General features: G+C 39.0%; 1 protein-coding gene across 4 annotated transcripts in view; it reads right to left on the bottom strand.

The window, feature by feature from the left end:
• The window catches only part of TMEM108 (transmembrane protein 108), a 358100-nt gene that overhangs the window by 330174 nt on the left and 2949 nt on the right, over positions 1-24977 (bottom strand). For 2 of the 4 annotated variants that reach the window (XM_053600550.1, XM_053600551.1), the window contains exon 1: positions 21092-21209. The exons of the other annotated variants lie outside the window; for them this stretch is intronic. The gene's annotated coding sequence lies outside the window, so the exon portion shown is untranslated. Of the gene's footprint in view, positions 1-21091; positions 21210-24977 lie in introns of those variants that run through there. 4 annotated transcript variants of the gene reach the window in all.

Raw genomic sequence — 24977 nt, 5'->3', positions numbered from 1 at the left:
GACAAGGGAAAAGTTGTCAATAAAGGTCTAGTAGACAAGACGAACAGGAAATTTATTTCTGATATCAGGCTTCTGACCTGACAATACCTTTATAAAGAATACAATCACCTTCCCAGATGGACACATATTAGGAAGTCTGAAAATACCTGAAGTATTATGAGGCTGTGGAGCACAAGAGTTCCCACTAGTAGTGGGCGCATATAGTCACTTTGGAAACAAGTTTGGCGCTGTCTATAAAGATAAACATGCACAGTATGTGTGATGCAACAATTTAACAGTCATAAAACCTAGAGGAAGTCTCGTATGTGCATACCTATGTAAGACATGCATGAAGGGAGGTAAGAAAGCTGACAGCACTGGTTCCCATTCATGCGGGAATGGGTAAACAGTACACATCCACTTAAGTAAAAATGAATGAACTATAGGCAAAAACTTCAACATGGATGAATCGCAAACAATGTTGAGCACAAGAAGCAAAGGAAACCAGGTATGTTGTGGATTCATTTTTGCTTAAGGATATGTAAGTAGATGTCAAAACTCAACAACAGTGAAGAATGACCACAAATTTTGGGGTACTCGTTACATCTAGCGGACAGGGAAATACAATTGGAACATGACATAACATGGGGTTCCAAAGGAAGTGGCAACCTTCTATTTTTAAGCTAGACAGGGAGTATAGATTTTATTTTTTTTATTCCTAACAAATACATTATAATTGCTGTTCTATGTGTGAAAAATTAACTTTTTAAATATTAACAAACACTGATCAAACTATACAAGAGGAAAGGTAAATAGTTTGTTTATACAATAAGAACACTGTGCAGTGGGGTAGAGACTCCTTCAAACTGCCTCTGAAGCCACAGCTCCCATACATGTGCCCATTCAAAAGCAAGAATATCAGTCCCAATAGCCTGCAATTTTCTCAGCCTCATTCTGGATTCTATTCTTATTATTTTACCTTTTCTTCTTTATTCTTTCACTGTTAAATTTTAAGTTGTTATTTTTTATGCATCATTGTAAACCATCCTAAATCAAGATGTGATATCAAATAAATGACATATACATTAGAAATAATATGGTAATAAAATAATATGGCAATACAAAATGGATTAAAGAGATCATCTTATAATCATATACACAAAACACTAAAGGGACTAGTACCAGATGGCAATGGGAATGAAGTTGGTGGTATCCCAACATAACCAATTAAATCTGAAGCTTCAACAAAGTCCTTACTTTGAGAAGATGAGTCTAAGGAAGTCAATGGGAATCTAGTGAGGAACGTCACATTTGGCTGACAAATATGGCAGAAATAATTGGCATATAAACATGTGAAGAATTACGATCACAGTAAAACTCAAAAATAAACACTCTAATGAAATAAACAGGAATAGCTTTATGTAGCTACTATGGTTACTTTGAATTCTTACGCTTAACGTAGAGAATATATTTACCCATTATAGATGAACTACCAGTCTACTTCCTTGTTTATAGAACCAAAATTTCCATGCATTAATAACCCCACAATTATATTGAAAAATTCAGATGTGTAATTACCGCCCACTTCAAGCTTTGATAACAGCTGAAACAGGCACATGCTGGTATTGCAATTTTGATTTTAAAATATTTTCATTCCTAAACTGCTATGTACAAATATTCATAACCACTAGAATGCCATATGGGCATAATTTTTTAATTTAAAAAAGTATTGGCCCAGTTATGAGTAAGACAACTTGTGTAAAATAAGGTCAAGCAGCTATCGATTAAAGGCAGCATAGAGGTCCTTACGGACAGTGCACCCTATGTTGAGGTGCTTCCATTTTTTCAGGAAGAGAGAACCTGTCTCTAGAGCATGAAAAAAATGGGTTTCTTCTGTAATAACTAAAACTAAACAAAAAAGAAAAAAATGTCAAAACGAGGTCAGAGATAGGGAGATTAGGCTTAAGCCACAGGAAAACAAAATGCTATTCCCTCTTCAAGAGCACTGTGATTTTATGATTTCCTAAGAAAATGTGGTTGTTTCCTCTGAGGAAAAAGATGAACTGACAAAATACAATGGCATTTAGTAAACCCATTTATCTGCCATAGCTGGGAAATGTAACACTCTGGTTAGTTGAAAACTGTTAACCAATAATTAGGGAGTCTCTCTGCATGTAAGAGTATCCCTGTGCATTAGTGTGCCTGTGTCTGTGTGTCTACCTGCATATGTGTATGTTTTCCTATACTCTTACACACAACCACACTCTTAGATTCCACAGAATAAAAAAAAAAAATGCACAGTGCTAACAAAAGGCAATGACAACTTAATGCACTCAACAAACATCCATCTATATTCAAGGATCACATCCTTATGGTTTTAGCATCGAGGCCATCTCAAAGAATAGGATCATTTCCTCAAAGTTACCATACAAAACATATAAGGCCTGGTCCTGCCTTCTAAAAGTCTCAGACCCAGCAGGGATACGATTTCCCTTTGACATCTCAGGACTTTCGGGCTCTTCCAATGGACTGCATGACGATCATGACTATACCACAGGTAGGAGAAAGTGTCAGTGCAAAGCCCTGGTTGGAACAAAAGGCCAGTGAACCAACTTCAGCCAGATTTATTATTTACATCCTGTATAAGTGACCTCTAGATAGATTTCTTTGTAAAGAAGAAAGGGGCACCTTTAAAACCATGATTTCATCAGTACCATTTTCCCTTGCTTCAAGCCATCTCTGAAACCTCTACAACCTTCTGTAGTCATCCATAAAAAACATTTCTATTTCTAACCAATCTTTATATTCAAATTTGTTCCTTCCCTTTGTTTTGAAAATTATATCTGAAAAGTTCCTTATACACAAAGTGGACCTTTATAAGCGAGTGTTAAAACAACTCAAATGTTTCATGAAATGACATTTCTATGCAATATCCTTGTAAAGGAAACAGGATTCCAGAAACAAGAATTAGAATTAAAATTAGATCCTTTTGGCAAATCTTTCTTGAATCTATTTATGTAAGCGTGCACAGGGCTTAACAGACTGTGACAGAGAATAAAGACACTAAAGACTCTAGCATCTGTCCATAGGGAGGCAGTAGGGACTTACCAAGGAGTTAATTTTTAATTTTAAATCCTGTGCTCCCAAAGAGTTAAACACAAATTAATTTCTCCAAAATAGATCACATAAGGTAACTTCATATGTTTATTTTCTTTTGGTTTGGACCAAGGAATCCCTTCTGGGGGATTTCATAAGATAGAACCAAATGCCTTCCTGCAGTTAGTATTTCAATAGAGTAGCACCGTATGGGACACCACTGCATATGCTCTGCCCTCAGACTGGCATACATCACAGCTTTCCCCCATCCAGAGATAAGAAACAGGGAGAGGAAACTGGGAAGGAAAAAAGCAAGAAATGAAGGAGGGCTTTTCATGGGGCACAAAGTAATCAGCAGAAATAGGGCACAAAGGGGGCGCTGGCCATGTTGCGAAACATGTGACACGATCCACAAAGTTGAACAACGTAAGAAAGCATTCTACGACCTCTACTGGTCCTTATATTCCCCTGGGCAGGATGAGCTCTGAGTGCTTAGCATTAAGACAGCCCCACTTCTGGCTGGAGTTAAACAGGAGCCCTGTGCACTCACTGCACATGACTCCCCTTCAAGCTTCTTCTGACTGTTCTCTGAGGATCTGCTCATCCACTCCCTGGTCTTATGTGGTCACTATTTTCTCCTGACATTCCCTGAACCTTAGGCTTTGGGGTGGAGTGGGTGGCCTCATTGCTTCTCTTTACAACATCTAGACCACCATTCCTCCTTTCCTTTCCTGTAAAATCCTGATCCCTGAATCACACAAAATCAGACTGGACCACTCACTCTCCTTCATTCTGGGAAGACCAGAGCTTCTAGCCCCTGCCACTCTCCTGCTATGACTCCTGTGGCCATGACATTAGCTAAATTTGTAACCACATCCTTCTAATCCTCTGGCTTCTCAGTCCCTGTCCTTCACCCTAAGTTCAAGGTCATACACTAATTCTTACCTAAAACTCCTTCATGTTACTCTCCACCTGTTGGTTCCCCGCTTGGTACCCCAACTTCAGCAGGTCTGACTGTAGTGGGACCTGTAACTCACTGGATCCTACCACTTTCCATGGTCCCTCACTCTCCTTATATCCAACCTCCTCTCCTTAACCAATTTAAATTCCACAATTGTCATAACTACCCCCTTGTATATATGCTGAACTCTCTCCCAACTCCAGCAAAGCCATGAGCTGGTACTTCAATACTCATTCTCATGAAGGCCCAAAGAGAGGGAAAAAACACAACTCCTTTAAATGGTTTCACCCTAAATCCACAATCTGAAACCTCAAGGGGGCCCTTAATATTACCCAGGTAAGTGGCAGAAGTCTGCAGAATTGTTATCTCTAATCTCCCATTCTCTTGAATCCACAGGGGCTTGGTAAATCTTTATAGAAATGACCTATTCCACTACCAGATTTTAGACTAAAACAAATTTAATTCTGTAAAAGTAAATTTTATAAGAGATTTACTTTAAATTTCTAAGTGGTCTATATGTCCTGCGTTAGAATGTTTCCAAAGATTTCCCTTGTCACAAATTCTTACGAGACTAAAACAGGAGAAAGTGTGGCAGAGAATATTAAAGATTCAGCTGCTAACCAGCTTCCTTTAACCCTCCCTGATTCTTTAGACCACAGGCTCATATCCTACTGGACTAAAAGAATGTCTACTAGCTAGAGACAGATGTTTTTATTCTGAGTCTAAAGAAAATCAAGATAATTTTTTTTTAATGGGATTGTCAATAGAGTTCAATAACTTCAATAAAGTTATCAAAACCTCTAAAAAGCTTTCCTGGCTATTGTTTGTGCATTGGGTTAATAGACTATGGTTTTCCAAGGTCAAAAATAATAGATGCTGCTAGAGGAAAACATCTATATATCAGAAAAAGGAAAACTAGATTAAGGAATGAATAAGCCTTGACTTTATTTGCACAGCTAATAAGTCACCTTTTCCCCCTAGAAAACGCATTCTCTGATCTTCTTCCCTAGCACTGCCATATGGAAGACTCACTATCCATGCTATCAGGTTATTAGGATACCCAATGAATTACCTATGAATGAAATTGTTATTTCCTTCTAAAAATAAGTACTCAAACTGGTAGCAACACTCAGTTAAACGAAACCACAGGTCTATACAGTGTGCCAAACTTCTTCCTTCAGTGTGAAGTACTAACTGATTTTCCTTCCATATTTGGCTATCCATTCAAGGTAAAGTGATAAATTTGAACACACATGCCATCATAAACTCTCTCCTCGGTAGGTATTTACATTTCCACATGACAGAGCTGGATACTTACTTAATATCATTGCCTTGGAATTATTCTAAACTTTAAGCTCGTAGGGAATAAAGACACTCCTTTGTATTCATATCGCCTAGTGTCATAGTGCATATACAGTTGAATGTAATTATGCTCTAAGAAAACAATGTCCAGTCCTCTCTACCCATTTAATGCTCTGCCTTAGATGATGCTACAAAGACTCACTCAGTAGGATGATGCACATTTTAAATATTATTGTGACTCAAGCATTACAAGAACAACCCATGTAACCTAAAATATTTGTACCCACTTAATATTTTTTGGGGAAAAAAATGATATGACTAGATGAAGTCTCCAAAGATGGAGCAACAGGAAAGAATAAGAAAAAAAAGAATGAGACATCCTCATTGGACAAACTCAAACTACACAGCAGAATGCCAAAACAAAACTAAAAATCGGCAACACCTGTGGCTCTAAGGAGTAGGGTGCTGGCCCCATATGCCAGAATTGGCGTGTTCAAACCCAGCCCCAGCCAAAAACTGCAAAAAAAACTAAAAATGACTTAGAAAAATCACTTCTAAGATTTACTGACTATCGTTTGTATGATCACATATACGCATTTACAATTTTACATACATAGGTTCATATTACTTATGTTGTTCTATGATCAGCATTATTCTAACTTATAAATGTCAAGGATATATTTTTGTTAAAAGCAAATAAAGAACTACCCTATCATTTTTAACAGCCATATAGTATTCCACAATCAACATGTGCCATTATTTAATAATGGTTATTTAGGTTATTCCTAGTTGTTGCTTTTTTATAAACACAAACCTGTAATAGGTATCTCTATGCATGCATCTTTTTACAATTGTACAATTAGAAAAATTCTACAGTTTTAATTACTGGGCCAAAGTGTGTGTGTGTGTGTGTGTGTGTGTGTGTGTGTGTGTATCTTACATTTTGATATATATTGCCAAACTGTCCTCCAGAAAGGTTATAACAACACAAGCACTAAAATTGGGCAAACACTAGAAGTCAAATTTCTGGGTTCATTCTAGAAGGCATTTCCATGTGTATGACTTCTCAATTACTTCCCAGAGGCCCCACCTACAAATACTATCACACTGGATATTAGATTAAAACATACAAATTTAGGGAGACACAATGAGTCCATCAATTATCAAAATTTAAGATATTCCTGGAATAGCTAAGCCATGTGCCCTGGTGAAATTCAAGAAGATCAAAGTTTTCACAGCATCTCCATAAAACTCAAAGGAATAAACATAGGGCAGGGTAGAAATGTGGGTCACAGACTATGTTGTGCTACACATGAGTTACTGACTAACCTTGGGCAAGTTATTTCCCTTCACTAGGTTGATAATCCTCAGCTTAAACATCACATCCTTATAAGAACCTTCTTGGAACTTAAGACAACAGTTCCCCATCATGGGCTTCTGCAGCTCTCAGTACTTAAAGCTCTCATCAGATTCTAATTATTTGTCCAACATATATCTCTCCCTATGGATGGTAAGCTCCATGCCTATGCTCACATCAAACCCCCTGCTTCATACCCCACACAATACCTGGCAAAGAAAAAAAAAAAAAGAGGAAAGGAGGGAGGAATGAATAATAATGGAATCAATCAATAAATTGATGATCAAAATATGAGATGGTCAGATGACCTTGGTATTAGGGGAAATTCTTCCTCTTTAATTCTATAAATGCTAGTTTCTAATTAGGTTAAAATATTTATGGATCACCTACTTTGAATGGAACCTCACGCTTGGTCTACAGGGAGAAAAAAGGTAGCCAAGAATACATGAGAATTAAGTCTTGTCCCAGCCCATCAAAGGAATGGGTCTGGCTAGGGGGGAAATGCATTAAACAACTAGGACAAAGGAACAGAACAACTTTAATGAAAAAGATGACTTTACCAGTGTGATGAAGAACCCAAGGAGTTACACTCGATACTCTTTCTGATTATAAGCCTAACTCGCACCTGAGTGAAAACATAGTGCACAGAGAGGTGACCTGACTTCTTGGCAGTCACACAGCCAATTGAGACAGAAGGGAAAAGAACCCAAGTCATCCCATCTCCTGGTAGATGGAGGGAGGAAGGGACGGGAGGAAAGTGGGGGAAAGGGGGGAAGGAGGGAAAGGGAGGAAAGAAGAAAGGAAGAAAGGAAGGACGGCCCTTGAGTCAAAAGTGGGGCTCATGTTTCCAGAGCCAACAGACTCTTCACAGGGTTACTAAAGAGGGAAAAATTAAGATTCAACTCAAAGAAGTCAAATGTGGCCAAATCAACCTTAAGGCAGACTGCTTTGGAGGCATGTAGAATTTGGATCCTTCTAAACAAGTGTCACTCCAGGGAGAAAAAGGCAAATATACATATTTAGTGAAAAAATATAACAGTGGCAAGTAAGTGAAAGGAAAGGCAATAAGTCAAATTCCTGCAATGGACTGAATGCTTGACCCCCTCACCACCCACCAAATCATATGCTGAAGTCCTAACCCTCCCTTTGATAGCATTAGGAGGTGAGGTCTTTGGGAGATAATCAGGTAATGAACAGGATTGGTGCCCTTGCAATCAGAGGCCAGAGAGCTAGCTTGCCCTCCTCTGTCGTATGAGGATCCCTTGAGGCGTCAGCAGCTGCCCCCTGAAAGAAGGCCCTCACCAGAACTGAGTGTGCTGGCACTCTATCTCAGGCTTCTGGCCTCCAGACTGCAAGGAATAAATTTCTGTTTGTTAAGCTACCCAGTCTTTGTTGTAATTGCCTTAACTAAAACAACTACAAAGAGAAATTATTAATGCAATGAATCCCCATATTCAGAGCTTCTGCTGAGTGTCCCCTATCCCACCCAGGCAATGCAAAGAATGCCACAGGAGGACAAGGCATGGTCTATGCCTGTGGAGGCTTCCTCCTCTCATTGTGGAGACAAAACATGTAATCAAGGGGGAAAATTCTAGTAAGTAACAAAGACCCCCCACAAGCCTATGAAGCAAAGGTAGGGAAAACAGGGAGGCCTGGAGTAGAACTGTGAGGTGAGGCTCTGCCCTTGGTGCCTCTTGGCCTCCTCTCTGTGGGCCTCTCACCCTCAGGCCCATTCTACCCCATCCCTCCCAACATAGGGGAAAGGGCCTTATCCACAACACCAGAGAGCGGTAGCTAAGGCACTAATCCACCTGTCTCACAGCCAAACCAAAGACAGAAAAGGCACCCCAGACAGAACAGATGGAGCAGAGAGCGCACCAGGCTTCGGTGGCCATTCTGACTGCTGACCTGGTGTAAGTGCCAGCCTGAGACTTGACTAGCAGCAAGAGATGGGTCATTCTTCTCTTCTCAGAAGCAAACCCTTAGGCTGTTGATCTTACCTAAGCAGAGCCAAGCCCATCAGCTGCTCTCCTAAATTCTGAGAGAACAGCAGAGAGCTTGGGGGGAGGGGGGAGATTCCATTTAAAAAACAGAAGAGGTCTATGTAAAACAGAGAGGTCTATTTAAAAATGAAGGTAAAGCAGGATATCGGACCTTACACAAGTCAGCAAAGCAGCCCCGTATTTGATCCGCTGTACACCTCTCTTCCCATTTATGTTTCTTCTCCTGGTACTCATAATTGCCAAAAAAAAAAAAAATCAATAGTTTAAAAAAGAGAAACTCAATTTACCCAGACGCTATAATTACCCAGAGACTACATTTCTTGCTTCCTCTAGCTATGAATGTTTCCAGCGAGGAAAGGATGCATGGCTGAGGCCCTGGTACCTCCTGTTCCGAAGGATTAACAAGTCAGAGCACAACCAGCCTCCCAGGCATTCCCTCTGTCAGCGCTCATGAAAAGAAAAGGCTGGGAGTGCCTGCTGCCTCCTATAAAATCTCTCCAGTCAAAGAAACGACAATAGGTAATTTTTCTGATTATGAATCTAAAAAAAATACTATCTTAATTTTTTTCCAAAAGAAGTATCTGAGAAAAATATAGTGATGGATTTTTTTCATACCTCCAATATTCCCATGGCTTTTTATATATTTCCCTCAAGAGCTTGAGGTAAAAACATAAAACCACAAAATTAGACAACCAGTGACAGTTTAATCAGCAACACACATGAATAGCTAAAGACTGCAGAAGAATCCCACCAGCTGTACGAAGTTAATTTCATGAAAAGCACACACATATATGAAATTGCCAGCCCATGTTAATGACTAAAAAAAATAGATCACAGTAGAAAAACAATATAGACATGGAAGTTATTCTTACCTCGAGTAAAAAAAATAAAAATTAAAAGCCTTATTTTGACACAAGAGACAATAAGGAAAAGTTAAAAAGGAGGAGTAAGAAATAGTGAGAAGGGACAGTTTGAGAAACTAAAATTTATAGACCTCACATATGGCTTAAATTATTTGAGCAAGAGGTTGAGAGTTGTGTTTTAAATAGAATGAACAAAAGAAACACTGATACGCTCTCACTCCAGGGGCAGCATCACCATGGTTTGAGAACACTGGCAGGATTATTCACGCTAAACATGTTATAATTGAGGATCAATACAGGGCAGAGTCTGCTTCAATAAACTTCAAGGGCTTGTCTAGGCAACCCTGCCAACGTCATGTTGCATTTTATTAAGTGATGTTTAGAATAAAAAGCCTACTGGTTGGGCCTTGAAAAACTTGGTTTTAAAGAGGTATTCTTTGTGATCACAGCATTTGATCTTCATGATAAATCTCACTTTACAAGAGAGAACCAACGGTGAAAACGTGAATCAGTGCTCAAGGTTACAGAGAGTAACGTGAGACTGTTGTTACTTCCTGATGTGGGTGGATACACCGGGACATGTCCACGAGCATGATTTCACAGTCACAGGTAAAGGGAGGAGACTGTATCTTCGGGTCTTACTAATACAGTCAGGGTATGGGGGCCTATCAACCGGCAATGCAGTTAGAGGTGCCGTGTACAGGTGGTGAGGGGAGGACGGCTGACCAGGAACTGTAATGTAGGCTAGTTCTGGATTCTCATGTTTGGAAACTTCATTAGCAAGCATGTATGCTCATGTGCATCCGGGAGGGCAGGTATTATGATCCCCATCCTAAAAATAAGAAAACTGAGACTGAGAGAAATTAAGTATTTTGCACAAAGTCACATTTCTAAAAACAGAGACAGGACGGAAATGCAGATCTGGTTTTTAGCCCCAACGTCTGTCAATGCTACCAAATGGTTATGGAAAAGAAAAATACAGAGCATTCTAGGCAGGGAGCAAAATATGGGACCAAGGACCAGTTTGGGTAAAGGAGAAGTCTGTGTATAGAAAGAGAAGACAGGAATTCAAAACAGAAAACTGGAGTGAGTTTGTGGCCAGGCTTTATGTGTAGTTAAGAAGTACTTTGTCTCATTCCTGGGTTTGTGGGCATTTAGGCTGTTTCCACATTTTGGCGATTATAAATTGAGCTGCAATAAACAGTCTAGTACAAGTGTCCTTATGATAAAAGGATTTTTTTTCTTCTGGGTAGATGCCCAGTAATGGGATTGCAAGATCAAATGGGAGGTCTAGCTTGAGTGCTTTGAGGTTTCTCCATACTTCCTTCGCCAAAATGTGGAAACAGCCTAAATGCCCACCAACCCAGGAATGGATTAACAAGCTGTGGTATATGTATACCATGGAATACTATTCAGCCATTAAAAAAAATGGAGACTTTACATCCTTCGTATTAACCTGGATGGACGTGGAAGACATTATTCTTAGTAAAGCATCACAAGAATGGAGAAGCATGAATCCTATGTACTCAATTTTGATATGAGGACAATTAATGACAATTAAGGTTATGGGGGGGGAAGCAGAAAGAGGGACGGAGGGAGGAGGGTGGGGCCTTGGTGTGTGTCACACTTTATGGGGACAAGACATGATTGCAAGAGGGACTTTACCTAACAATTGCAATGAGTGTAACCTGGCTTATTGTACCCTCAATGACTCCCCAACAATAAAAAAAATAAAAAATAAAAAAAGAAGTACTTTGTCCCACAGCCAGCTGGAAACCATAAAACTCTAAAGAGAAAGATGTAAGAAAGGAGGCAAAGAGACCACAGGATTTAAACAAGGTATAGGGGTTAATAAGGAAGAGAAAAAAAAAATGGAGTAGTACATGGAGAAACACCAGCAGGAACTACAAGTTGAAATTCAGAACTGTACTAACATGGCATTCTGGTCTCTCAAAGTAAGAACATTATTTTCTGAGTTCGTCTTTAAATAATGTCTAACATTTAATGCCTGGAAAATATTGTACTAAAGCCAATAACTTAAAATTTCGGAAGTAATCTAACAAGTTCTTTCCAGTGGAAAAAGAATAGTACTCCATAACTAGGGGGCCACACTCCTATCTGTCTGTCTTCTTCCTTGTCCATGTCGGGCCCTTTAAACAAAGGAGTGTGCTGATAGGAACAGGTCATGTGCAAGGACACTGCATCAGCCACAGCTACACTTCTTTGAAAGGGGGAGGCTAATATTTACTGGTGGGGCTGGGAGGGAGCGAGGTGAAGAAGCCTTGCCCCCTCCTGCAGCTCACAGGGCTGAGAGTTGGTCATGGGCCCTCAGTTATCTATACCCAAAGTCCTCCCTCTGCCCCCCTGTGCATTTATCCCCAGGAATCTCACAGGGAGTGGGTTATGGCAGGATGGGAATCAAGACTCAGGATCCCTGGCTCTCAGCCATCTTCAGAATCTCTTTATACCCTGGAGAGAGCAGATGTCTTTACTGTTGCTACAGAATCTTCATTCAGGACTGCAAATTGATTCTTGATTCTATGAGAACAAACATAATTTTGTTTTATTTTTGTAAAAAAAATTGCATATGCACAAATTTGAGTTACTTTATCTTTAGTTTATACTGTCAGATGAGTGCTTCTTTAAAATTAAAATTGAAGATTTTAATCTTCTAGCAACTTGTGGTGATCCATGTTCAGAAGAAACATGGATATATGTTAAAATTAATGGGATATATTTATATACTTTTCCCTTCTCAATTTTTTTTTTAATTCAATACAGGGGGGACAGGGATCTTCAAAGAGTCAGAAGAAAAACTGGAGCAAATGATTTCTCTCTGCTCTTTCCAGCAATCAGCAGCTGGGAAGAGAGAGCTGATCCTCATCACCTTTCAGTAACAAACTACATTCTTTCCTCCATCAGCAGTTGAAGAAGCCCTGCTGACTCGTTTCTCTTCACACTGACTCTCTCAATAAAAGCTGCATCCCTCTAAGGAAATACTAACTTATTCTCTGTATGTTGTGCCACTGTGATGCAGCTACTTAAAGAGAAGTGCAAGAACCTTAAATGAATTCAGTAGAATGAAGGGCTGTTTGTGCTGCCATGGGTCACCCCACTCACAGCTGTGTGGGTCTAAATAGAGCCAGGACCACCACTCTTACCCTGACACAGAATCATAAATGAAGATGGAGGCTCATGCAATATCAGAATGTATTCCCTTGTAAAGTCACATTGAATGACTGGCTTAAATGGAACTAGTGCTCTTAGATTGGGGGGGAAGTGAACAAAACACACTATAAAAAATTTTAAGTCCACTTGGTAAGGCAGTAATCCCCCAAACATAAGCATTTAGATTAAACTTATTTTTAGAGTAATAAACTGAGTTAGTTAAGCCAGAATCTTACAAATCCAGCTGTTGAAAAACACTTGTCAAAGATGTCAAAATGTCTATCAATATTTAGACAGTCATCTAGCCATTATTCCTGTGGGATTACATGGGTGGGTGAGAGACTCACCTTTGACAGACGCAAAAAATAAGATTATCTGCATGGGAAATCCAACGTCTATACAACCCAGCAGTTTCTCTACCATTCTTCCCTGAGATACAGCCAGACTTCTCAAATAAAAGAATAGATTCACACTTTTACACAATTGCTACTAAATATGTATGCTTTGTGAATAACCTCCCAATTCTTTAATACACACATAACCCAGAATACTGTTTATATTGATTCCAGAAGTTAAGGGAAGTATTGCTCCCTTCTAGAGAAACTGCCAGGGCCACAGCCCTTCTAAAGCCAGTATCCCTCTGCCACAGCTGTTTGGAGCAGAAGAGAGCAGAGAGCATCAGCACCTCTAAGACAGCCTGGTACAAGAAGGGATGGTAATTACTACAGAACCTATCTCATTCCTTTCCTTCTTTGGAAGTTTGGCCTACATACTGATCATCAGTTAGGCTGTGGAGATGATAAAGGGAAGCAGGAACAAAAGGACCCAAAGAGAGAAGCCAAAATGGAAATGCTGAGCCATGTGAATGGTCTCAAAGTAGAATACAGACCGACCAGCCACCAGTAGCACAGACATATCCTGGAGTTAAAATGGATTGACCATCTTCCTGTTCCTGAGTTAAATCCTGTCTCTGCAAAGTCGTTCCAGACTACTCAGTCATCCTAAAAGGCCCCTGGGATTCTCTGTAGACTCACCACATGACTGAGATTCTATTTATTTTTTTATGTGCATCCTTACTTAAACTTTTCCTTTTTTAAAATAACTTGAGTAAGTCATTCCTGTGATCAAAACAATATACATGGGCCCCATGGCAAGATGTCTGAAAGTGTTTCTTTTCTTTTTGTCAACTGGAGAATAATCTCAGATCTTCCAATAGTCTGCACATAACCTCACAAATGTAAGGCTACTTCGCCAAAATTTGCAATCAGAGAGACAGAAAGAAAATGGCTAGAAAAACCTCTCCCTTGAATTGTCTTTAAATTTTGCATTTTTCCTCTTAGTAAATTACTGCTGTGTGTAGACCACAATCTAATTTCAAGGAGATGAGGGAAGTTTAGCTGTCAGGAGTCAAAAGAAAAATGTAGCACCTTGTGGGAGCCTCAGTAGCTGCTCTACTCTTCTGAGGCAGCGATAGTCACCTGTGACTTCTGTGTTGACACCAAGCTTCTAGGGAAAAATCTTAAGAGTAGCAGAACTGGATTCTTGTGGTCCCAGAAGAACAATATTGGCTCCCACCTATAGTTTCAGCACTGGGGAAAGGTCAGGTCACATTAGAAATTAATGAGTCAGATAGAGTGCCAGCACCTTTTCTAACTTTAATTACTCCTCCCTTCTCACCCTCTCCCCAAAATACCAACTTAAACTCATCTCTGTAGCATGCAGTGATTCTTATTGTGCGGAATTCTGAAATGTAGGGAGACATACTGGTTGACACAATGACTTGGTTAGAGTAATATGGGCATTTAGTGAAGAAGGACTAAATATCATATAAAGTTCCACACATGTAAGTTCCACACAACATCATGTAAGTTCCACACAACAATGAGTCATTCTATCAAAAGGCAAACAGCACCACCCTTGAAAAAACTGGGTCCTCCCAAACATTTAGGACACACAAAAGTGGTAATAAAAGCAAACTAAAGAGAAGAGGACATATAAAAAAAATCTATGGCTAGCATAAAGCTTACTGATGAGAAGCTAGAAGCTTCCCACTAAGATCAGGAACAAGGCAAGGAAGTCCCTATCGCCACTTCTTTCAACATTGTACTAGAAGTCCTACATAATGCAAGAAGACAAGAAAAGATATACAGCCTGGCAAAGAAGAAATAAAACTATCTAATTAGAGATGACAAAATCATCTACATAGAAAATCTGAAAGAATCAACTGGAAAGAAAAATCCTGGAACTAACAAGCAATTATAGCAAGGTTGAAGTATACAAGATTAATAGATGAAAGTCAATCACTCTCCTCTACACCAGCAATGAACAAATGAAATTTGAAATTAGAAGCACAATACCATTTACAGTAGCACCACCAAAAATGAAATACTTAAGGTATAAATCTAACAAAATGTATACAAGATCCATATGAGAAAAAGTACAAAACTATAATGAAAGAACTACTAAACAAACAGAGCAATGTTCCATGTTCATGGGTAGAAAAACTCAATATTGTCAAGATGTCAATTCTTCCCAACTTGATCTACAGATTCAGGGCAATCCCAATCAAAATTCCAGCAAGTTATTTTGCAGTTATTAACAATCTTATTCTAGTGTTTTTTGGAAAGGCAAAAGACCAGGATAGGCACCACAATATTAAAGATGAAAAAAACTGGGAGACTAACACTACCTAAACTCAAGGCTTATAGTAATATGAAGCTACAGTAATCAAGACAGTATGGTATGGGGAAAAGAACAGACAAAAGATCGACAGGACAGAAAAGATAGCCCAGAAATGACAACATTCAACTGATCCTTAACCAAAGAGGAAAGGCAACACAATGGAGTAAAGATAATCTTAAACAAGCAACTAGATCATCTTTTCAATCTAGAACAACCAGATATCCCCGCCCCCCCCACACACACACACAGACACACAAATCTAGACACAAACCTTATAACCTTCAATTCAAACTCAAAATGGATCATAGGTCTATATGCAAAACATAAAACTTTGAAATTCCTAAGAAATAATATACAAGTATACCTAGATGATTTTGGGTAAGACAATGACTTATAACATTAAAGATATGATTCATGGAAGCAAGAATTTATAACCTGGATTTCTTTATAATTAAAAATGTCTTCTTGCTGAAAGACAATGTCAAGAGGATGAAAAATAACCCACAGATTATGAGAAAATATTTGTAAAAGAGACAAAATATACAAAGACCTCTAAAAGGCCAACATGACAATAAAGAACCTAATTTTAAAGATCAGCTCACAACTTTAATAGATGTTTTGTCAAAGAAGATATATAAACGGAATACGAAAAACGTTTCACATCATATGTTATCAGGGAAATCCAAATTAAAACAATGAGCTATTGCTACACACCTATAAGAATGGCCAAAATCTGGAACACTAACAACACCAAATGCTGGCATGGACATAGAGCAGTAACTCTCCTTTATTGCTGGTGAAATAAAAACTGGCAGTGGCCATTTTTGAAGACAGTTTGGCAGCTTCTTCTAAAATGAGACGTACTTCTACCACATGATACAGCAAGCATGCTCCTTAGAATTTACCCAAAGGAGTTAAGAACTTACATCCACACACGGGTGTTTACAGCAGCTTTGTTCATAATCGCCAAAACATGGAAGTAACCAAGATGTCCTTCAGTAGGGGAATGGACGAATAAACTGTGGTCCATCCAGATAATGGTATTATTCATTGCTAAACAGAAATGAGCTATGAAACCATGAAAAATGTGGAGGAAACTTACATGTGTACTACTAAGTGAAAGAAGTCAACCTGGAAAGGCTAAATACTGTACAATTCCCATATGACATTTTGGAAAAGGCAAAACTACGGAGACAATAAAAGGATCAGTGGTTGTAAGGGATTTAGTGGGGGAAGGTGAAGAGGAGGGAAATAGGAAAAGGCAGAGCACAGAGAAGATTTTTAGGGCAGGGAAAATACATTGGTCCAAACCCCAAAAAAGTACAACACCAAGAAGAGTGAATCCTAATGTGAGCTACGGACTTTGAGCGGTAAGGATGAGTCAATGTAGGTTCACCTGGCCATTCTGGTGACGATGGTGATAATGAGGGAGGCTACCCATGTGTGGGAGCAAAGAGGCATATGAGAAATCTGTACCTCCCCTTCAATTTTGCTTGAACCTGATACTGTTCAAATAAATAAAATCTTATTAAGAAAGAGAAAGAAAGGAAGGCAGGAAGAAGACAAGCAAGCATACCATCAGAAGTCCATCAGTAGAACTGAGGCTCTCCAAGGATCAATCCCAGGCTCCCTCCACTTCCTTCCCCTCAGTTCCAGCAAAATGCTACCTGCCATGAACTCCGCATTCTCATTCCCTCTACCATGTACAATCCTGGGCTTGGTTAACTGTAAATTACATCTTTTAAAAATTGTATTTATATTTCCACATCTTTTCCATTTGTTCTAAATTATGATAATTTTGAGCAACTAATATGGATAATATTAATAGATAATATCAACCGAAATTTCTTCCACATTGCTAAAGTGCTTAATTACTAAATCTGTGCTTTAAAATGTCTGCTACAAAATTTGCTTTAGAAACTGATTCTTCAGGGGCTAACTCCTCAGAGGTTAAACTTGTGAATTAATACCCTCTTATGAAACACTTTTTTTGAGCCAAGCTGGGGCTTGGAAAATGAGGAGGTGAAAATTCTCTTGCCACCTCTTCCAGACTCTTTGTGAAGCTCTAGGCGTTATCAAAAGAGACATCTTGCACAAACAAGCCTCACCACTAAGAATCAGGGCAGACAGAAACCCCATAGAGACAGTTCAGCGGCCTTGGATTAAAGACCAAATATTTAAAGGCAGAGCATTCGACAATGTCAGAGATGGATCCATAGTAGACAGATGCCAAAGCAAGAAAAAAATTCAGCAAGATATGCTCAGACTGAAAGTCTTCCCAGGACAGATATGCCCAAAATTCCATTCTATTTTAAATGTGTTAAGGTATTGTTATAACAAGAGCACACTATTACTACGCATGTGGGCTTCTAACAAACAGGCAAAAGCAGTGCTATCTAATAGAACTTTGATGATGTGTATGCCCTATACCTGCTCTGTCCAATACAGTAGTCACTAATAACATGGCTATGGAGCACTCGAGATGTGGCTAATGCAAAGGAGGAACTGAATTTTTATTTCATTTTAATTAATTTAAATAAAAATAGCCACATGTGGCTAGTGGCTACCATATTGGAAAGTGTAGGAAAAGGTTTAGGCCATGGTTTGGGAAAATGATTCAAGAGGTTATCAAAGGAAATCTTACACATATTCTGGTCATGTTAAAAAATACTATCTCAGTGCCTCCCTACCACAAACACACAGACACAATGTGTAAGAAACCACTAGATACAGCAGTGCTTCTCAAATTCCAGCATCCATCAGGATCACCTGGGTGTCTTGTTACAAGACAGATTATGAAGCCCACCTCCAGAAATCTGATTCAGTAAGTCTTTACATTTCTAATATGTACAAATATTCTGATGCTGCTGGTTCAGCACTAGAATAAAAACTGCAACATTCAAAACCAGCCTACTCCTACCAAAGTGGAGCTTCTTTTACTTAACCACCTTTCTTCTACGCCGAGGTGCCACTTTCTTCAAGGTACCTAGAATCATTCTCAAACATTCTTACAAATTTTGCTTAACATCTAGGACTGTCATAAATATATGACAGAATGCAAATAATTAAGGAAAACTATCTATGATGAATTCCCCACATACTAGACCCAAGATAGAGACTACTTATAAAATTTGTGAGTCTAATAATCACAGGAGCAGAAACACAACAAGGGTAACTCAAACCTGCCAGGACAGTTTACATCTGATCTCTGCACTGGCCCTGTTTTACAGTCGAACTGGGGCTTTCTATTAAAATAAAGTAGATTACGTCAGGTCCAGGTCAGTTATGGCCTCTTTCGCCATTCCAACACATGGTACTAGCAGAGTATCTAAAGAACACGTGTCATATTAAAACATCTTATTTATGTTTTATACTCAACAAGCATATATTGAAGGTAATCCCTTTTCATATTCCCAAAGAAGAGAAAAAATAGAAATGAAAGGTTCTAGAATAAAAACACATATCTCCAAATAATCTCTGATCTCTATCATATTATCTGCAAAAAACCGATCTGGACCAGCAGTCATTCAGGAGGATTTTTTTTTTTTTTTAGGGATTACTTCTTTATGTCCTTTGGTCTGCTTTCACTTTAAGAGACCTCCCTTAATCATCCAAATGCAATTCTTTTTACTGCTCTTATGAACAGCCTTCTTTCTGCCTCATCCACTCTCCCCAATTCTTAACTTTGCAAAGAAAAGCCTTCATCCAGAGTATATTGTCACAATGAACCAGAACATGATGCCTCTGAATGAACTCAGAATCCAGTACTATCCATTATTTCCCATATCGCTAACATCCAGACTCCCACTGTTCCTCGGTTACTGCCAACACAAAGATTAAGAGTAATCCTGGAAATTTGGGAGGACAGGTACCATTTCACACAATTTTTAGAGTCCCCAAGTAGTCGTACAATATTGTACATGATTTCCTTAGGTTATTAATGTGTGCCCTCTTTACAGGTAAAGAAACTGAAGTAAAATGAAGTTAAATGATTAAAATTCAGTAGCAGAGAAACTCATAGCAAGATTAAAACATTTCTTCGGCAGAAATTCTTAGCCAGGAATAATTTTGCTTCCCAGAAGTCATTTGGCAATGTCTGGAGACATTTTTCATTCTCACAACTGTAGGGGAAGCTACTAGCATTTGTAGGCAGAGGCCAAGAACAATGCTGAGCATCCTATAATGTACAGGACAGTCCACACAAGAATATCCTGGCTCAAAATACCAATAGTGCAAAGTTAAGAAGTCCTGGTCTGCTGGCATCTCTAGTGTTACTTTTTTAGCTCCTAATCAATAAAGAACAGTTCGCTCTACAATTTAATTCTTGTCTTTACACAAAGAAATATGCCAGTCAAGTGCTGTTTCTGGCATGCTATACTTTTTAGTTACTTATAAAATAGAGGACATACAGGTTCTACAGAGGAAATTGAGGAAAGTTAGCAAAGCCCAGCTCCCTTCTTTGAATAAGAAAACCTGGCAAAGATCAGCTTTTTTCCTTAGCAATCTCCAGGCCCTGAGCAATGGTCTGTATCTGGCTGCTCACCTGGACTCCTCCATTGCTGATGTGCTTTGCAGCTCCCTTTCCCCATTCCTATTATCTCCAAGTACTCCACAGCAATAATGGTGTACATCTATAAGGATCTCCAGAGATCTGCATTGCCTAATTGCCTATTTTGTTCCGTAAACTGCACTCATTACTGAGTCACGTGAGGCACCTAAGGATACCAGCCTTTCTGGGTGCCCTCTGACACCACCCAGGTACTAGGAAACCATCTAACAAGGGTTTAGTGGTATCAAGCCATCTTCTTAAAACAACCCTCCAGTTACCAGCTGAGTACTTTTTTTTAACCCCCTGTCACTCTTTCCTAACCATCCTTAGCTCTGCTTTGATGTATATTAATCATAACTTTCTCTTCAAGGACTCTGATTTTAGTTTAGGATCTAGACTTTGGAATGCTCAGAAAGCATAGCTGTGCTTTCCACCCCTCCTTCATGCCCCTCCACCTGAACTCTGAGTAGGCCACACTGAACAATGACTTCCTCCTTCTGGTCTGAAAAACCTTTAACACAAATGAAAACTCAAAGCCAGCTTCCATTGTGACCTTCCCAGTGCCTATATGCCTTGCACTAGGGGCTGAAGATAGATAAGGAGTAAATGGGTGTGTGAGTTTCAGTGATGCTGTATAAAATAAAATGAAATGGGCAGCCCATGGGCTTTGCTAGTGCCATTATCCACCCAACTGGGAATTTTCAACTTTGAGAAGTTATTTCCTTTATGAAAAAAAATGATTAGTGACGGCAAAGTTAAGCAGAGTGATCAAATAAAGAAGGAAAATGGTGAGGGAGAGAAACATGAACCAGCAGAGCTAATATGATATGGCTACATGAAAATGATAATCAGCCCCAGTTCCCTTCTTTACAGCACACCTCAGGAAGCCTTAACAAGCCTTCCTATATAAATCACATCCTATATAAACTCTTAAACAATTCCTGTGTGGAGATATTTCCATGCACAGATCCCATCCCATCACTTAGATCATGGTTTTCTCTTTGTAACTGGATTTGCATGGTAGCTATAAGTTAATAAAGGCTTAGGAAGAACAGTTCTCATTGCACTGACCCCAAGAGACTGGTGGGACAAAAGCCAGAAAAACGGCAGCAGAGAATGCCTTTGCCTTACCCTGGAGAAGAGTGTGTGGAAGCCTTCAAACCCACTCACATCCTCACGACCCATTGGCTCTGCTGATTTTCATCGCTCACTCACTTGCATGTTGGACCTACCACCGATGGATCACCAACTGCCAAAGACATGAACGAATGTATTAGACCAAAGGAGCCACAACTTCAAGTTGCTGCTCCAATGACTATGTTAGAGTACACTAAGTGCTTAACACATAGGTCCAAACAAGTATAACAGCTCAAGCTCAATACAAGTTCACTTCTGGTTTCTGTCTCCATACTGGACAGGCAGACATGTCAGCCAGTGGGCCCTGAGACAGTGATCACGACACCCAGACTGTCATCTTTCAAATATAATTTCCAAGGTTTCTCTAAGGGTCCTTGCCATTCCAGCCAGCTAGGAATGGAAAATAGCACAGAGGAGCTTGCATGGGCAAGTTATTTTTGTGGAGTTTTTTTTTTTCTTAGAAGTAAACCACAATGATTTTCTACTTCTACTCACATTCTGTTGGTTGGTTAAAACTCAGTCACATGGCCCTTCTTAATCCCTCTGACTACAAGGCAACAAATAGTCTCTATTGTACAAAGCTGACCCCAGTCCAATCAAGAAGACAGAATCAGGTTTAGAGTATAGGACTCTGGGTAAGACACTAGCACAACAACCTTAGCTTACTGCACTACTTGGAATCTCAGTTTCATCATCTGTAAAATACCCTGCCCCTCTTACAGGGTCAATGTAAGACTCAAAATGAAACAAAGCAGTACTTCTCGCACTTTAACATTCATGCACATCCTCTACGCATCTCTGGAAAATGCAGATTCTGATTTGGCAGGTCCCGGGTGAAGCCTGAGATTCTGCATTTCTAACATGCTCCCAGGTGACACTGGTGCAGCTGCCTGAGGGCCATGCTTTGAGTAGAAAAGAGAGATTTTGTAAACCATAAAGTGATTGGCAGAAATAAAGAACTATTATACTGGTACCAACTTTAATTGATTATAAATGAATTTCCAAATAGGTTGCATTTTAAGGATATATTTAGTCTGAGCATCAGACAGAATTTCATAGTCACAGGATTTCAGAATGGAAAAAAAATTAAAGTGGTCACTATTCTTTTCCCTTATTTTCCAGACAAGGAAGCAAACTCAGAAGTCAATATACCTCCAAAAATCTCACAGTTCAGAAGTATGCCAGGATTAGAATGTATAAATTTAACTTTTTATTACCTAACATAATAAATTATGTTATTATATAAACCCAATGATAATCTTATTGCTAAAATGACAACAAATATTACTCTAATGCACCCCCGAAATGTACCAGAAGGTAGTATTAACCAGCACGGGTCCCCATGGTACCAAAGGTAGGCAAGATGTCACAGGATACAAAGCAAGAGATTTTCAAGTAAAACGATCTTCCAAATGCAGTGGTCCCCACCCAAGTTATGTTTCACATGTCCATAATGTGACTTGAACACAAAGTAACCCCTGTGTACCTTCTGCCAAAAACAAGAATTCTAAAAAACGTAACAAGAATTTTTATTTTAACCATATGCAAACTCTAAGTCACTTCTATTTGGAGACAATTAGAAATAGAACTTGGGGTTGCAAACAGAAAAGGAAAATAAAATAATTAGCAGAGGAGAAGCATTGATTTACAGGGTTAAACCCTGGGTACAAATAAAGGAATATAAAGAGATTTTAATCCCTGGCATGTAAATTATTTTGCACATCTGAGAAGATCATGGTGGAACCTAGGCCGTTACAGCTGAACACCAGATGTAGCACCTCAGAAATGAAAGAAAGAAATCATAAATAAAGGCAATAAATATCTGGAAATCAAATCACACTGGGGAAAAGGGAGCCCCTTGGTATGCACATCATCACCAATGAAACAACAGAAATTTAAAAGTGTTTTGTTAAAATTCGAAGAGTACTTTTTGATGATATGATAAATGGAAGATAAAGAAATGATAAACGGAAATCAATTCTTGCATAACCATTATTAATTTAAGATGGATAAAATGCTATTATTATCATCTTCGTTTACTGAGAAATTTTTGAAAAGGTAGAAATGTTCCTTAGAACCACCACAGGTTGACTTCTATACGCCCAACCCTCTTCCACCATAATGTTTTTAGCTCCTCAGTCAATAACTCCCTCATCCTGGCAATTTTCCAAAGCCAACTAGAATTCTTACCCTATTTTTGCACCATAGTCCCCTTTGATAGTCTGATGAAGCCTAAGGACTCTCTCCCCAGTATAATATGTTAAATGTATAAGATAAAATACATAAGATTACAAAGGAAATGAATTCTATGTAAATACTCTTCTCTCCACAAAGACCTTGAGGAGTCCGTGAACCAAATTTAAGAACATCTGATTGGGGGGTGACTCTTCCAGGATGATGAATGTTTTTTCTTACAAGAAACAGTATATACAGAAAAGTTTAAAAAATTCTAAGATGCACAGTAAAGAATCCTTCTCAGAGTCAGTTAGTGAAGAAAAGAATGATCTATAAAGAGAAGCCTGACCTTGAATTTCTGCCAAAACTCAAAGCGACTCATGTATGGCATTAAAATCCTACTACATTAAGGAATTACTCAGAAAATTTTCTGGGTCCCAGCCCTGCACACAGAGCACATTCTGCGGCATGATGGCAGGTGAAAGAAGGCAGCAATGGCAAAGGGAAGACTGTGTGGAGTCCTGAGCGGAGGTCCTAGTCCTCTAACCAGTTCTGTGCCACTAACTAGCTGTTAGGTTGGTCTAGTCACTCAGTTCTAAGTTCAAATTCCCTGTCTATACATTGAGAAGGGCAAATTAAACCATCAAGGGTTTTTTCCTATTCTGAACTCTAAGGATTGTAAGATAAATACATAATCATTTTTTCTAAGAAGAAACATTAGCAAGACTTCTTTTTGCCCTAGGCTCACCGTGTGAAAATTATCTTCTAAGTGAGAATTTTTTTGAGACTTCAGAAATAACTTATGAGAATCACCTGATCATAGAACTTCAGGTTTGGAAGAGATCTTAAGGGACACCCTCTTCACCAGTCCCAGTGAAGAGGGGAGAAAAATAAAGTTAAGAAAAGTGAAGAGATTTATTATTTGTGGTCAGATAATGAGGCAACATTAGTGGACTGTTGTGACTACTGCTATCTAGCACTAGCACATTCAGCATTGGTAGTAAAAACCAGAAATAAGCCCAGGAAGAGGATGGGAACTATACAGACAAGCAGGTAACTAGAGTAATGGCCCCCAGGGTCAAAGCTGAGGCTCTCATTATGCTCTCTAACCTTCCCATCACTGGCAAAGCACCCACTTTTCTCAAATTTCATGTCCACAAAATTCATCTCAAAAAAGAGTCAACAACAGTCAAAGGATAGTTATTTCAAAAAGAAGGGAATGGATGAATGAATCCTGGCTAATAAGGTCAATAAAGTCAGGCGTCAAGTTTGAGGCTATTAATACAATCTGGAAAGGTCAACATCAGCTAAGAAAATCTGAAAACATTTGTTAGGAATTTTCAAGTTTTAGAAGAAACTAATTCAGAGTAACTTTGATCTATCTTCTGTGGCCAGCCTCAACATAGAGTTGATGATTTTGTTAGCATTATTTTTACTAATATTCTCATTGCTGTCTCAGAGAACGTTAATTACTGGTTACTGCTCCGATTTTAGTCAGATGTACGTTTCCATAGTCCCATCCTTGTGTGTAGACTGGCTTTACATACAAAGAACTAGAAACAATGAAGTTGGTGGAAATGATTTCAATATCAAAACATGTGTGCCAAGGGCTTTTAAAGCTGCATACTATGATGCTTAATTATCAGTTTATTCTCTGCCTTCCCTCCTCAGAAGCACACACATGAGTGCAAAGTTATCAAAGGCA

This window comes from Nycticebus coucang, chromosome 8, assembly GCF_027406575.1.
Source record: "Nycticebus coucang isolate mNycCou1 chromosome 8, mNycCou1.pri, whole genome shotgun sequence".
In the NCBI taxonomy this organism is placed as follows: Eukaryota; Metazoa; Chordata; class Mammalia; order Primates; family Lorisidae; genus Nycticebus; species Nycticebus coucang.
Note: the sequence above shows the minus strand (reverse complement) of the source record. Positions and strands in the feature narration are given on the sequence as shown.